Here is a 14,212-nt window from a genome sequence, read left to right as displayed (position 1 = left end):
CCTGGACCTGGTCTCACGGCAGTGGTGGCAGGCAAGGGTAAGAAAGGTCAATCACACAAATGGTCTTTAGTCCTCTACTTGTGTCATGATTCCCAACATCCTATTGGCTCAAGGCAAGACATATTGCTAAACCTGGAATCAGCATAGAAGGGGACTTAAAGTTACATGGCCAAGGACATGGAAACAAGGATCAGACTGATTTTGTAATCTACCACATAAGAATTCAAAAAGGGATAAAAGAAATAGAAAGGATAGGAGGTCAAATGGTTGTAGTAGATTTCCTAAAAATAAAGGACATGAGTTTACATGTTAAGTAACCCACTCAGTGCCTAGCAAATAAAATTAAATCAAATAATACCAAGTAACAATTTCAGAACACTGAGAACAAAAAGTTGCTGGAAGCCTCTACAGAGAAAATAAAAGATTTCACACACACACACACACACACACATAAAGAATTAAAAGTAGCATCAGAATTTTCAATAAGCACATTAAAAGATAGAAGGCAATGAACAAAGCCTTCATAATGCATAAGGAAAATTATTTCCAAATTAGAATTCAATACCCAGCCAAACTATCAAAGTAAGTATGGTGGGGAAATAAAAAGTATATAAGAGGAACAAATTTTTTTTAATTACCTCCAAAGTACCCTTTTTCTGGTATCCCCAGAGAATGTGCTCCAACAAATGAGAGAGTAAACCAAGGAGAAGGAAGACATAGAATTCAGGAAAACAGGAACTACTACTTGGGAGAGAAGTGAAACTAATTCCCAGGATAACTGTGAAGGAAAATCTCAGGAATACACCAGGCATAAAAAGCAACCAGTTCAGACCAGAACAAGTCAGAATGTTCCAGAAGACTTTCTCAGGAACATGAACCTGATAAACATTTGATATATTTGAATATATGAAGAGATTTACACAACTGGGTGATAGTGTGGAAACAAAATAGTAATAGAAACAATTTTTAATTTGGGAGTTAACAAAAAGTTGTATAACCAAAAGAAAGTGTTCATAGTTGAATATGACATAGCCCAAGAACTGTGAACACTGAATATTGATTTATTAAAATATATGCTGTACTATAACTCCTCTGAGAGTATGGGGGACTATTATGAGAACATATACAAGGAGGAAATGGGTGAGAAATGTAAAACAAAGTGGATGCTTCTCCACATGGAGAAGTGAATAGGGAATGCCAAAAAAATGATAAAATTTGTAAATCTGAAAAGTTGCGATATGAACACGTTTGCTAGAATTATGGAAGTAAATACTTTTAAAAGCAGATAAAAGGGGTTGGATTTGCTTGTCTTTGAAAAGTATAAAATGGGGATATATGAGTGTATAGGGGGAAGGGGACTTTCTTGTTCATAAGTGTTATATGAATACTTTATTCTTTACATTTGTAAAAAAATTTGGTAACAAAAACTAAACATAAAAAGCAAAATCAAAAGCCCTCTGGAAAGAAACAAGAAATGATCAAGGAAACAGTCTGCTAGCCCACATTAAGAGCTCAGAAACTAGCAGATAAGAAATTCATTCATACCAGGGACAAGCAGAGGGTAAAGGAACAGGTGGCAGGCAGTGGGACCCAGGAGAAAGGGATTTAACTCTGAGTGTCTAGATCAGCAAGGCTTCCCCAAAGCAGGTGATCCATCATTTCCAGCAGGGAGTTAATGTGCTCCAGAATTTTCCTGTCCATCTCACATAGGCCTTTCAAACTATTCTGCTATTTGTAATATTGTTTGAAAAATTGGAAACATCCAATGTTCATCAATAAAAACCTCGTTAAATAAATTGTAGAACATCCATACAATGGAACCTAAAGCAGATGTTTGAAAGGAAGTGGAGCTCTGTGTGCCCAAGACACATTGTTAAGTAAATTCAGAGCAATGCGTGTCCTGAGTGCATTTTTGTGGGGGAAAAAATACACAACACACACACACACACACACATACACACGTCTAGAAAAAAAGTGGTGAAAGTTTACTCAGCCAACTATTGACAGAGGTTGTTTCTGGGAGGCAGACCAAAGGAACTTACACTTTATATATTATACTCATTTGTTCTTCAAATATTTATGGAGCACTTCAATGTATTATGCACTGTATTATTCAGAGTTTTCACAGCAAGTGTCAGCAGAAAAGAAATAAATATTTACAAATAAGAAAAATTAGTGCTAAAATAACCAATCCAAATATGTTTTCATTTAGAAAAATAAAATGTCATCTAGAGGATACATAAGGATGTATGTGGCCCCATCCGCCCAAAAAGGGGCTAGAAGACTGTGAGTGGGTCCCTCAGCCTGCTCCCTGACCTAGGAAACTTGGCCACACTTGTGACCCTGAAGGGTCCCTCCGCCTATAGGAAGCAGAATACGATATGAATGTTCCCCAGCGGCTCATTGTGATCACTTATCTAGGGACCTAGCTGGCTTGGACCTAGTAAGACTGGGATGATGTCACCATGGTTGTTAAATGGGGATGCTCTGCACCTGGAAGGTCTCTTGCAACCTACATGAATCCCCAGCGCCCTTCCAATCTCGAGTTACAGAGCTTCTCTGGGGGTGGGTTTCCAGATTCCTGCCAGTTATAACCTGAGGACCTGTCTATTTCAGCAATATGAAACAGTGGAAAGAGCACAGGCCTTAGTGTCGGTCATCTCTGGACTCTGCCAGCCACTGGCCTTGTGGATCTGGGAAAGCCCCTCAACCACTCTGAACCTCTCTGAGCTGGGATCTTACTGCCCTCATTCCAGACCCATGGGGGGATCGATCAGTGTCCTATCTCAAGTAGCCATTAAGATACCTGGTACATGGGAAGGTGCTCTACGAATCCCTATCCACGTCTGACAGGAAGGTCCTAGGACACCTTCTGGCAGGGTGGCTCACGTTTCTCATCTCCTTCAAAACCATTCAGAGCTCAGGTTATCTTGTGACCCCAAGCACTGGAGGATGGAGAATTCAGGAAGGTGCGGGCTGAGTGAAGGAGCAGACAGAGCCAAGTAAAAATATGACACCAGAAGGTCCCTTATCAGAAAGTCAGAGGGCTTGTCCCCGACTGGCATTCCAAAACCCAGGCAGACCACAGATGTACAATCAGAAGTAGGGACACTTCCTTGGACTTCACATGGCAACCTCCCAATGGAGACAAGGCTGGTCAGAAAGCTGGGGACAGAGCATGCCACATCTGTTTGCCGGATGCACCATCTCAATGGTGGGGAGGGCCTCCTGCTAACAGCAGGCCATACAGATGGATGTACAAACACCAAACAATTTTTTAACATAATGAATAAACACACACACAACAGACACACACACACACACATACATATATATTTTTTCTTTTGAGGAATATGAACTAAAAATTTGTTTGCTCATTTCTTGCATTTGAAATTCTCTTCGATGATACCCTTGGCCTGAGATTCTTTGCCATAGTCCTTACCACTACACAACTGCAACCAAGCACTTTTTGGGGTTTGCCCTCTCAGTCACGTTTGCAGAGGCCTACCCATTCTCCTACTTTCTTATTGTCGTTGACCTTAATTTGGTTGATTTGGTGCTCGGCACAAAGGGCTTCCACCACTTTGACATACAGTTGGATGCAAGCGCACAAAGCTGGACCTGGTGCTTGTCTGAGGTGTCGGCAGCTTCACGAATTCCGCGTGCAAGGCCACCATGGATGAGGGCAGTCTTCATGACTTCTTGTAAAGCAGCGTTGATGTCCTTGACACCTCCAGCAGCCATGCTGTGCACTGGGTGACCAGTGAGGCCGAATCTTAAGCAAACGCAACTTCTGCCTCCGAGCAACTCAGCAGTGGCAGGGAAAGAGCATGAATTTCTAAATTCATGATCCATGATGTTAGTGAATAAAACTAGGAAATGGACACTCTCCCATCCTGCTACTCTGTTGGTAAAGGTGTAAACAGACCCAGCCCTTCTGTAAAATAATTAGCCAATAAATACATGTGACAATTTAAAACATGCACACTGATTTAGCAATAGCTGTAAAAATGGCAAAGGGACCTAACACTTCAGCTCAACAATTTCACTTCCAGCATTTTTTCAGTTATGTTTGTACAGCTTCACCAAGACATAAAGATGCTCATTTTAGAATTTATTCGTAATTTTTTTTTTGGTACCAGAGATTGAACTCAGGGGCATTCAACCCCTAAATCACATCCCCAGCCCTATTTTGTATTTTATTTAGAGACAGGGTCTCACTGAGTTGTTTAGCACCTCGTCTTTGCTGAGGCTGGCTTTGAACTATCAATCCTCCTGTCTCAGCCTCCCTAGCTGCTGGGATTATAGGCATGCACCACCACACCCAGCTTGATTTGTAATTTTTTACAAGAAGAGTTGATCAGAGACTGATACAGGTATGACACGAAGCCATCATGCTGATGTGGGAAGTTGCCTAGGATACATTAAGTAGGAAAATCACTGTTTATATTGTTATGAAGGCTATGAATCGATTTATATTAGAAAGGTACACATACACACAACTTCTGGAAGGATAGTCCAGAAACTGATTGCTTTAGAGAGCAGAGGTTGGGAGAGTCTGAGTTTTCACTCTGTTACTTCCTGTGCGATTGGAACTTTTTACCCTGAATGTGGTCATTTTAAAAACAAGCCCAGTTCAGTGGCATACACCTATAACCGCAGCAAGTGGGGAGTCTGAGGCAGGAGGATCACAAGTTCAAGGCCAACCTTGGCAACTTAGCAAGACTCTCAAAAAAAAAAAAAAGCAAGACAATTTATAGGCTGTATCTCAATGTTAAGAGTGTTTGCCTAGAATATGCATAGCCCTGGATTCAATCTCCAGAACTATAAGACACACACACACACACACACACAAACAAACAAACAAACAAACACACAAACACACAAAATTTAGCCCAGCAAATCCACTTGTAGCAATTTATTCCGAGGAAAATGAAGGAAAACATGCTCAATAAATACTTGTTAAATAATAAACACAAACAGAGATTTGGCTATTGGGCCATTCATGTTGAGAAAAGAAGAAAGCTAAAAGCAGCCTATATATTCATTCCCAAAGCACAAAGATTTGAGTGACAGAAAGATCCACAACCTAGGGATGATGACGGCAATGACAGTCACAGGCATCCACAGCAAAATAAAAGGGAAAATTCAAATTACAAAAATGTTACATAGCATGACCCCATTGTTTCACATACAAAGTATTTTCTTGAATAAGGAAAAAATCCTTTTTCTTATTAACAAGTGATAAATCTAGAGCAAAGCCTCAGATGAGATGCTTGCCCTCTGTGTAAAACCAACGGTCTCCATAATCTTGGGAGCGATCAAAAGGATCAATCAATCAGTCGTGGAATGTAATCAGATCTGGCTCGCTGCCAGCATGTTCCATGGCCCCAAAGGATAAGTGATGGGTGCCCTGGCTTTGACAGTGGGGTGTGGCCCACACCTGGATGTGGTCTCAAAACAGAGACTCCTCACCTCAGCAGTACCTGTGTGCCTGCCACTTGAGCCTCTGGGAGGACGGAGCTCAAGGCCAGGCGAGGGGCCGTCTTTGACTCTCTCCCATCTCACACCTGATGATAACCCCGGCCCTGCATGCCCAGAAGCAGGGATGATGGAAGGAGCCAATGAGTGGATGTGAGGTCATTCATTGTCCATTCCATGGCCAATTCTCACCGAGCCAGAACGGACACCTGGAGATGGCCCAGGAATGTGCTGAGGGGCGTTTCCAGCCACCCCCCTTTCCTGGCCCTGCACCATCCCCACCTCCCCCACCTCCCCTCCAGCTCTTAGAGGACCCAACCACACACACCTGCCGCTCCCTCCCTGCCACATCTTTCAAGGAAGTCAGAGTCCCAAAGAAAAGCAAACCCCTTGGGCGGCTGCTGGAAGCAACAGTAGCCCTACTGTCCCAGTTGTGAGGATCCCTCTGCAAAGAAAGTCTTCACAAAGAGAAAGGCCAAGAGTAAGGGGGGTTGTGACAACAGAAGGGCAGAGCAAACCATTTCAAGTCCTGACACAGGCAAACTGGTTCTGAAAGTCACCTGTTCCTGAGCAGGAACGCAAAGCTCTGTCCTGTCATGCCGCACAGCTGGGCCACTGTGCACTGCCAACTGACTTATGTAAGCTTGTGAAAAAACCCCATTCGTTTGAGTTCCCTGTTTGTGCAAATAGTGTCAGGGGCACATCCGAGCGCCCTGGGCATCCATCAGCACCAGTGCATTTCCCAGGCTGGTGATGACTCACCTCAGGCCGAACCCGCATGGTGTCTTCGACAGGCAGCTTCTGTCACCACCAGGCCTCGCGGCCTCTGGATGCTTCTTTCCCACTTATCAGTCCCACAATAGCTGTATTAGTGACGATGAAACCCTGGGCGCTCAGGGGGAGGGGAAGAGGGCCAGGTGACTAAGGGAGGGTGGGTGTGTTTATTTTCATCTTTAGCCCAGGCAGAGAGAGGAGGTTCAGAAACAACCCCTCTGGTCGCACATCTGCCTGAAAGAGAAGCCAGCCGTGGGTCTTGGGATACTCTCACAGGGAGCGCTCATACTGGCCCAGAGAAAGACTGGTGAAGAGACCAGGGAATCCTAACATTGGCTCCTGCTTTCTGACCCTGAGTTGTCCCAGACAGGTCAGATGGCAGCCAATGACTTATCTGAATGTCTTGCCATCAAGCTGCAGGAAACTCTGAACATCAGGTCACCTACCCTGAATCCAGGGAGACCTTGATCTAGAGAGTTCTGAGTTCCTATGGATGCCCTCGAGAAAGTCATACCAGCATTAAAACTGTTTTTTAGAAAAACAGATCACCAGATAAAGAGAACTCATTCTGTGGGATCTACTTGAGGAATCCACAGTATGTTCCCACAAGGGAACAAGGAAGAAGTGCCAGGCTTTCCTGGGGACAGACTACAGGGGTGGATCTGGTCTGGCAGAAGCCAAGGGAGACTCTAAAAAGGGACAGCTCTGCAGAGCCCAAGGACAGAACTCAGCCATTTCTACAAAGATGGGGGAAGAGACCCCCTTCTGACAGGTGCAGACCGAGGACAGAAAAGAAGAGGGCAGAGTTGCAACTGTCCCTTGCTAACTCTGACTGAAATCTAGCCTGAGCTCCTCACCTGCCTGCCTTCTGAGGGAACATTGCTGCTCACTGAGAGAAGGGAGCCTCCTGCTCCTCCAGCACCCTGGGCTCATCAGGTGGAGGTGGAGCTTCCCCAGTCTCCCTCCTCCACCCCCTCCCGCCCTCCCCCCTCCACTGGAGATTGAAGAAGGGCCTCATACATGCTAAGCAAGTTCTCTGCCCTTTCATCTTTTAATCATTCTCTGGTTCAGTTTCCAAGAACCCAGGAACAGGAGGTCTAGCTGAGCATGCTCAGAACAGGGGATAATGTGTTTTCTAACCAGAAAACATATCTCAGCTAGTTACCACCTCATTCATCTGTCCAGAGTGGTTATAATTATAGTATTCGTTTCATAATTGCTGCCTATTTGCAAATACAAAATCCCTGAATCTTAAAATAAATTACAGTTCCCTTCTCCACTTAATAGCCATTGTGCTGCTAGTTTACAAAGAGTCGATACCTCTGATTATTATTTTAATAACAAGCCTAAGGTGAGCAAGATTTGAGTTTTCAGAAGGTGCCGTCAGTTATTAGCATGAAAGAGAATTATTGAGAATACTTCTATTGACCAGCTTCTTTGTGGATTTCTCAATCCTGGGCTCAAGGATGAATGAGAGCAAGCTTCAATCTGCTCTTTCTCCTTCTGTGCGAATGAAAAGAAAATCCAAACTCGCTGTGGCCAATGTCCCTTACGGAGCATTTGGTATCACTGACTTAACCCGGTAACTCTAAGTATTCAAATCCTATTTTAAAAGGGCTCTGGGACCTTTCTGGAGATGAGTGTGCAACACAAGGTGTTATTCTGCTGTCAAGAAACCTATGACGAGCTGGACCTTGGATGTTGGCATTAAGGCTAGCAGAGGACAGCCGTGCAGCTGGGCCAAGGCAGCGGGACCCTGCCAGGCAGGAAGGCAGCAGGCAACAGGTTTGAACCTTATTTTCAACTTGCCTTTTGCTTCTGAGACCAGCAGCTGACACAGCTGTCAGAGCCCAAAGGAGAATGTTCAGAAGACTCCGTGCTGCTATGCAGAGAGGAGGGACTGACAGTCACTCCCAGCCCGGGAGATGTTTGAGGCAGGTGTGCCCAACAAAAGGCCACACCACTGCGCTCTACCACCTACAGAGCTCATGTTTGCTCACCATGGGCAGATGGGAGGGGCCTCCAGGCCTAGAAGAGCTCACTCTCTGCTGCTGCAGAGAAAACAAAGCCTTAACTTCTGTGACACTCACCTCCTTTCCCTCTGGGGGCTGCACAGAAGTGTCAGCCCTGGAACCTCGCAGGTGTTCCCAGACTGCACTGCTCTCAGACCCGGGTGAGCTCAGGGCCCCTGTGAGAGAGGTGAAATCAGCACCTCCCTGCAGCCCCCACGGAGCTGCGGCAGAAGCCCAGAGCATGGAGTTGGGGTCTTCCCTCTGCCTCACACTGCTACCCTTGACCACCTTCTTCAGGAACCTCCACAGCCACCAACCCAACACCTCTTTGCAGGAACTCCTGTTGTGCGAGGCCACATCCCAGTGCTGGGTTTGGGTGTGGGTGTCACAGGGGGTAGAAAACTCACAGAATGTCATTCATGGAGATAAGCGCCTTCTGTGCCCCAGCCTCCAAGCTGAAGGCAAGGAGCTATGTGGCTGTGTCCCCTCGATGTTCATGCCAGTCATCACCTTCTCCAAGCCCCTCACCCTTTAGCCTTAGCCATTGTCTAAAGAGGGAGACAAAAATATTTTGTCAAATGACTAGATACTAATCAAGCACTTCCAGATGCCACCCATTAAGAGCAGCCCCGACAGCAGGCTGCCTGGGTTGAGCTCCCAGCTCCACCGGTTGCTAGCTGCGTCAGCAGGGCAAGCCAGACCCTTTAAGCCTGTTGCTATGTGCAAATGGCCAAAAGAAGAGTAACTGGGGCTGGGGACGTAGCTCAGTGGTAGCGTGCTTGCCCAGCACACACAAAGCCCTCGGTTCAGCTCACAGCACTTTACAGAAAGAATAGCTGCCCCACAGGGCTGGGGTGAGAGGGGAATAAATGAGCAACTACAAAATGCTGAGAGCAGCCCCTGATATAAGCCTGTGTTTACTGAGTGCTTGTTATCCATATTGTCATTCATTATCATCATCACAGAACAAGCTGGGGTATGACAGTGACGACAAGACAACCCCTGTCACCGAGGGCCGTGAGACTAACTGCTTGCTTGTTTTAAATGGCGTGATTATAACTGATGTGATTCTGCAATCTGTGTATGGGGGGAAGGTGGGAGTTCATAACCCACTTGAATCAAAGTGTGGAATATGATATGTCAAGAAATTTGTAATGTTTTGAACAACCAACAATAAAAAATTTTTTAAAAAAATAAATAAATAAATGGCGTGATTATGGGTTCCTTGGGAGCCAGTGGAGGCGCCCCTCACCAGACTTGGTGGGTGGATCAGAGACAACCCCCAAAGCGGGGACAGCCCAGTTGAGAGCTGAAGACAGGGTGGGGGTAAGGCAAGCAGGGCCCAGGGGTAGGGGTGGGGAAGCAGTCCCTGCAGAGGCAAGTGCAGAGGCTCAGAGAACAGGGAGGGGTGGTGAGGGCAGTGGGAGGTGGAGCTCTCACAGGCTGGCGAGGGGATGACAGGTCTGTCCACCAGCAGGAGCCTACCACTGAAAGCTCAGTCACTAGGCAAATGCAGGGATTGGCTACAGGTTGTTTTCCATGAAGCTCCAAAAGAAGCATCCAGAGGCCCCAAGGCAGCCCTGGGCTGGGCCCTGAGGGGCAGATGACCTGAATAAAACCCTATGCGTAGCTCAGGGATCCCAGGGTCCTCACCCAGACCCCAGAGCTCAGGCAGAGCCTACCCACTTCAGCCAAGATGCTCACAGATGTGAGACCCAGTGCCCACGGGGTGCCCTCTGTCTGGGGCTCCTTTCTGAGGCACATACAATAGCTCACTGTGCAGCTGACGGTTCCCATAACCCCATGACACCTGACATCAGTGTCATCTGGCATGCACTCCATGAACAGGATACCTGCTGCACACCATCGGGGCCTAACTGCTTTTGGTTGGCTTGAGGTTTGGGGTTCATGTTTTTAATACAGAGTTAGTTTATATACTAAAGGCTTTCTCACACCTGATTTTGCAAGGGGCAGGTAGCCAGGGGACAGGGAAGGAAGCCTGGACCTGGTGGGATCGCAAGGTAGAAGTAGAGGTAGGCATCTGCTTAGGCCTTCTTCACTGGCCACCAACACTCATCCTGGTAAACATGACCAGAATGTGACCCTGAGCCACTCCCTGTGTGGCTCTGGGTAACCAAGATAAACCAGGTGAGAATCTGTGGAGACAGAGGAGGATCTGGTAGCTGACAGCTCATTTCCCCATCCTGGAAGTCTCAGATCATCATGTCTGAGATCATCACTCCTTGCTGTGTGATCTGAGACATGTCACTTACCTTCTCTGTACCTCAGTCACCTCACCTACAAGTAGGTCTCCTAATAGTCCCTACCTCGAGAAGTTTTCTGAGGATTGGAATAATGTGCATCAAAGGCCCAGGAGGGCCTGGCAGAGTCTGGCTTTTAGTATTCTTGGCTATTATTTACTCTAGTTCTTTTCTGGAGGAGAAATCCCAACAGAGAAGCTGTCATTGGGCATCTCCAGGCAGCATCTGCTATCCCCCTCTCCTCGAGGCACACTCAGGGAAACAGAAAGGACCCTGAAGACTTCCTGTTTACTGGGGGCAACTCTGAGAAAAAAAAATATTTTTTTTATTAAATTTTTTATGGAAACTTTTTTTTCCTTTTTCCACATTTTTTATTGGTGCCACATTATAGTTGTACATATTGATGGGTTTGTTGTTCTGTATTTGCACACGCACACAACATGACAATAGAATTTGGCCAGTGTCACTCCCCAGCATTTATCCCTTTCCTTTCTTCCCTCTGGTCGCTTTCCTCTACTGATCTCTTTTTTATTTTTAAGAGACCCACCCCACCTTTATTTACCTTCTTCCTCTCTAGCTTTCATATATGGGAGAAAACATATGACCTTAACCTTCTGAGTTTGACTTATTTCATTTAACATGATAGTTTCTAGTTCCATCCATTTTTTAACATGATAACTTATAACATTTTAACATGATAGTTTCTAGTTCCATCCATTTTTTCCTGCAAATGTCATAATTTCATGTTTCTTCATGGCTGAATAAAACTCCACTGTGTATAGACCACATTGAGTAGAAGCTGAGAATTTTTGAACTAAAAAAAAAAAAAATTGAGCAAAATAATCTACTCCCTCAAATCTATTCTAAAATCTAAGGCCAGATAAATAGTAGGCAATGTAGTTCAATTCTTATGATGATTTTCTTTTTTTTGTTTTGTTTTGTTTTGTTTTGTTTTGTTTCATTTTGTTTGTCTAGTACCAGAGATTGAATCCAAGGGCACTTAAACCACTGAGCCACATCCCCAGTCCTTTTTGTGTTTTATTTTGAGACAGGGTCTCACTAAGTTGCATAGGGCATCACTAAGTTGCTGAGGCTGGCCTTAAACTTTCAATCCTCCTGCCTTAGCCTCCCAAACTGCTAGAATTACAGGCATGCACCACCACACCCAGTGCTTATGATGATTAACACCAATTTGGAACAAAATCTGGGGCCCAACAGAACTGTTCTTGGTGCAGTGTGGACACTCACATTACTGGGCCCCTGTGTCTGATGCAGACAGAGCATGCACCCATCTATGGACCTGGGGCTCCCCACTTTACTACTGGAGCTCACTCTGATAGGAGCTTGGGCTTGGTGGGCTCCTCATCCATGACCTGGGAGTTGTCAATCACAGGGACAATATTCTGCCTCCTTCACATCTGCCTCTAGGGAACAGCTGAGTCTCCTCAAGGGGAGGGGACCAGAACCACAAAGTTCCAACAGAGAGGCTCAGCCGGATGTGTCAGGAAGGGCTCGGCAACATGACCAGGAACCATGATCCATGCCTGCAGGTGCTGGATGGCCTTGTGGGAGCCCTGTCCTTGACCCCTCTCTTCCCTCTTCACCAGTTGCTACAGGCCAGCCCAAGCTGATATCACATGGGAGAATTCAGACATCCCATATGCTCGCATGTCCCTCTCCCAGGGCAATGCCCAAAGGGGCCCTCTGAGCTCCCAGGTTACAATGAGGCTGCCCCCAGGATCCCCTCCAGCACGGCCAGCACAGAGCTCAGCAACAGGTACCACTCAGCTAGACAAGCTGGGGCCCCTGAGCCACCGCAGAACCCTGTGCCTTGTAATTAGCCCATGGGCCCAGGCAGAGGACAATGGCCTGGAAAAGCCAACAAATGGGATCCGTGCATTATAACCGGTCTCCGTGCCAAGCATGCGACTTAATTACATAGCCAGGTACTCTCTTCCCCCGTGAACTCTAACCCCAGCCAGTGATGACACAAAGGAGAGATTAGAGACTGCCTGCCAGGCCAGTGAGGCAGGCCTGCCCCCTCCAAATCCATCAGCTGCTGCAAGCAACTCCCAGAGCCCAGAGGAGCAGCCCTCAGAGGCCCCCACAAGAGAAGAAACAGGTGGGCAGGGAGCAGCAGCCCTGACCCGCACCAAATCCTGGGTCGACTTTTGCAACACTTTGCAATGACAACCTCTGGTATAGAGATGTGGGCTGGCACCTGTCTCCTTCTTGCCAAGAGCAGGCCTTCTCTGCATGGTGGCCATGGCCCCATGATGGTAGAGCCACCCACTCTACCATCATCTCTGCAGGCAAGGCCATATCACTGGGGCAGAGGAAGCCACCATCTTTGACCTGGAAACCTCCATGTTGCAGGGTCACAGTCGGATCCAGCATCCTCTATGACGCAGGTATAATATTTTTTCCTGAGGGTCACTGTTTCAGAAGAAAATAGTCACGATCTCCATGGGGCAGGGAATACAGTCAGAAAGTCCCCTGCCGAGAGCTGAGGTCCCTTCCAGCCTGCCAAGGTCCACGAATGGCTGTGAGATAATACTTCCCTCCCCTGGCAGCCTGAGCAGAGGGAGGCAGAGAGAGCCACCCAAAGAGGCTAGCTGTCACCCTAAGCCCATCCCCTGCACTCCTCAACCCTCTATCTCAGGAGGGTCATCGGCCTCCGGAAACACATCTAAAGATGTTTGACAGCAAGCTGCAGAGAGACTCAGCTAGTCAACATGGTCAGTACACCCATGGCCGTGGGTAAAGCTGGCGTTTACACTGTAACTCACTGTGAAAGGGTACCTGTCCCAGGGTCCCTCTGCTGAGATATGCTGACCCTGGAGTGGAAAAGGCCCTGTTACTGTGTTCCATTTGAGCCACTCAGTGCATCATGTACCCCAATCCTACCCCACGTGTCCCAGGGAAAGTCAGGGATCCCAACCTTCAAGGACACGGCCTGGTTTGCTCACAGAAGTAGAAGCACAATTTTTCATACCAAGGCAGATTGTTCCAAAGCCATGTGGTGGCAGAAGGCAGAGAGTGAATCAAGCTGGGTGAGTCAGAGGAGGGTCTACAGAGGGCAGGGTCTTCTTTTCCAGCCCTGCCACGAAGCAGCAGCTGGCTGGGAGGTCAGGAAGGTGTGGGGTCAGCCAGGCATCCTACTCCTCCCTGCAGTCCACGAACCTGGCAGGCTGCCCCCCTGCCCACTTCAGGGAGGAGCAGAAAGAGAAGATGGAGAGCAGGTGTGGGGGAGAAGGAAGAACCCCATATTAAGGGAACTTGGACACCTCAGCCCCTAAGCCTTACTGGATGCCCTCACCCAGTCTGCCAACCTGGCAGCCTTGAGCCCCTGCATAGCCCCAGGTCTTCCGAGGTCCAGCAGTGTCCCCATGCTGTCTCTCACAGTGGCCACGGCCTGGTGGGCATCCCCAGTCCAATCCTTCCTGGGCTACAGTGGACACACCAAACCATGAGACAGGGACTTGCTGGGGATACACAGCCAGCACTTCTCACCACCTCAAACTCCAACATCCATGCCACCAGCCATGCTAGAAGACACCACCCTGCCCCTGACAGGGAGGGGAGCCATCTGGGAACCACTCTGAGAGCCAAGGCAGCTCCAGCGCCACCAAGTGAACTCCAGTCACAGGTGATCATAGCATTCCCTCTTTGTGACCTTAGCAA

General features: G+C 47.3%; 1 pseudogene; it reads right to left on the bottom strand.

Moving 5' to 3' along the window:
• Positions 1–3,374: 3,374 nt before the first annotated feature.
• Positions 3,375–3,744, bottom strand: LOC124109463 (small ribosomal subunit protein eS12-like; annotated as a pseudogene).
• Positions 3,745–14,212: the final 10,468 nt, after the last annotated feature.

Source organism: Marmota monax, unplaced genomic scaffold (genome assembly GCF_021218885.2).
Source record: "Marmota monax isolate L192 unplaced genomic scaffold, Marmota_monax_Labrador192_F-V1.1 WCK01_AAM20220418_F8-fsc00196, whole genome shotgun sequence".
NCBI classification, from domain to species: Eukaryota; Metazoa; Chordata; class Mammalia; order Rodentia; family Sciuridae; genus Marmota; species Marmota monax.
Note: the sequence above shows the minus strand (reverse complement) of the source record. Positions and strands in the feature narration are given on the sequence as shown.